This window comes from Octodon degus, unplaced genomic scaffold, assembly GCF_000260255.1.
Source record: "Octodon degus isolate 3935 unplaced genomic scaffold, OctDeg1.0 scaffold00158, whole genome shotgun sequence".
Classification (NCBI taxonomy): domain Eukaryota; kingdom Metazoa; phylum Chordata; class Mammalia; order Rodentia; family Octodontidae; genus Octodon; species Octodon degus.
Window position 1 is genome coordinate 1864159 of NW_004524734.1, and position 2528 is coordinate 1866686.

At 45.3% G+C, this 2528-nt stretch overlaps 1 pseudogene; it reads right to left on the reverse strand.

Annotated features, from left to right (window-relative positions):
* Positions 1-237: 237 nt before the first annotated feature.
* On the reverse strand, positions 238-826 carry LOC101565444 (annotated as a pseudogene).
* Positions 827-2528: the final 1702 nt, after the last annotated feature.

Consider the following 2528-nt stretch of genomic DNA (forward strand, 5'->3'; position numbering starts at 1 on the left):
TGTTATATTTGAAACTCAAGGAAAACAACTGCATTCCAAACAGCTAAATATGCAGGTCAAAAAAACCAGGGTTTAACTGCCACACTCACTCTGAAACCCATTCATCTCCTTCCGCATCCCAAAGATGAAGCACACGTCTGCTTCGATAGATAACAAAGTGGCACGCACGCGGCACCGCTCACGTCACAGGACAGTTGCCTATAAAACTAGACTTCTGACGCCGGCCGCTTCCCTTCCTCACAGGTCCTCATCCTCACCCGGAAGAGCAGTGGTCTGAGCAACCTCTAAATCGTGCTCACACTGCGCGGCCAAGGCTGGGTCATGATGACTTCTGGCGGGGCGAGAGCCTGCATGGCGACGAACTCCATGTCTCCGATAAGCTTTCTGGCGAGCCAGAGGAAGAGCTTCTCAAAGTTGTAGTTACTTTTGGCAGAAATATCATAGTACTGCAGAATCTTCTTTCGGTGAAAGACAGTGCACTTCGCCTTCACTTTGCTGTCCTCGATGTCTCCTTTGTTGCCGCCCGATACGATGGGGATGTCCTCGCACACTTGCACCAGGTCTCTATGCCAGTTAGGCACGTTCTTCTAGGTAACTCTGGATGTCACGTCAACCATGATAATAGCAATTGCTCCTGGCTGGCCTGTCCCACACGCTGAATTGATGGGGCCCCGGTTGGTGTGGAACACAAGCAGGTGCACCTCCATGCCCAGTGTGGCCACGTACTTCTTCCCGATCTCACCCTTCACGTCGTGGTCTTGCCGGTGCCGCCGTCACCCACCAGCACGAACTCGAACTGGACCTGGGGCTCCCCCTGCGGGGCCATCGCAGCATTCCTTCCAGAAGCGTCTCCACACCCCTCCAAGTGAAGAGGGGTTTTGTTTGTTTGTTTTTAATTACTCTTTGAAATATGTGGCTTTTTTGGAGTTTGTAACAGACAAAAAATGATGGGCATGGAAAATCTCCCAAATGTCAGAAGTTGAGCCAAAGATATCTGTGTGCCCCATTTCTGATTACTAAGGTGCTGATTTGTAGGAACACAAGGGAGTGTCACAGACTAGGGGCCAAACAAAGGAAACCCTTTTATCACAGCTCTGGAAGTTAGAAGTCCAAAATGAAGGGGTCAGCATGTGTAGCTGTCCTGAGATCTTTCTCACTGGCATGAGGATGACTCTTATCTCCCTGGGTCCTCACATGGTCTTCCTCTGTGTATTTCTGTGTCTGTATTTTCTCTTCTTATAGGGACCACAGTCATTCTAGGTCAGGACCTAACTCAACAACCTCATCTGAATTACCTCTATAAAGATCCTGTCTCCAAAAGCAGTCACTACCCAGTGAACTATTATGACTAATCCATAATTTTTTTCTTCATTTTTATTTTGGACAATTTTTATTGTTATATTCATTTATGTTTGTAAATAATTTATTTTCAATTTGCAATCTATTAAAAAATTAAAATAAACAAGAAAACAAAAGCAGTCACATTCTAAGGTCTTGGGGCTCAGCACTAGAACACATGAGTCTGTGGGGATACACACTGCCTTACTTTTCTTGTTGCTGAGACAAAACACATGACACCCAAGGTTAAAGGAGTAAAGGTTTATTGTAGTTCTGTTTGTAGAGGTTTCAGTTCATAATTGGCAGGCTATGTGGTGGCATGGCAGAGGGGTATCATAGGGGAGAAAGAATTCATGGTGAGCAGAGGGCAGCAAAGCACAAAGCAGCAAGCAGTGAAGCAGGGGAGCATCAAGCAACAAGTGACCCTCCTTCTGTCCCTTATATTTTATCCAGGACACCCATAGTTAGGGTGTGGTGCCCTGGGTAAAATATGAACTATGCCCTACCAATCAGTGCATTACTTTAGTACACACCCTTGATCCCAGCATCACCTCCGAAAAGCGCCACTCACCTATGAGCATATGAAGCTTTGGGGACACATCCAGACACGAGCGCATCCAAATCCTCCTCCATGCAGAACTATTTCTTTCTGCAAAGTTCCTGGAACATATTATCTCTAAGCTATAACACTGCATTGTTTCTTTCTCTGCCTCCTTCCCAGAGATTTTCTCCTATATAAGCTCTTGTGTCTAGAAATAATAAAAATGTGTCTTTCTATATTTTTATAGCCACTCAGGGCCATTTTTTAGAAACAAACTTTCTAAGAAATGTATGCCTCCAACATAAGCCACAGGCTGTTCTGTTTCTTATTTCATTTAACGCACTAGAAAAAAAGCCAAGCAACCTGGAACCCGTGCCTCTCTTCAGAGGGGTGCTATCTTTACTATTTTTCTCCATAGATTTTCATCTTTGTGAGCCTCTCTTAGCCTCTGCATCACCCTCAGTCCAGCCTGTTGAACAAGACTTCAGGAATTCATTTGAGAACACTCTGGAAGGGTTATAACACATGACTACACAAAACCATGTTCCAGCCCACTGCATTAGGATGGATGAAGATGAGGGAGCAATTTGCAGGACCCAAGAGGACAGTTCCACGAAGGAAAAAACACAGGGAAGCAAGTTTTAGCCTA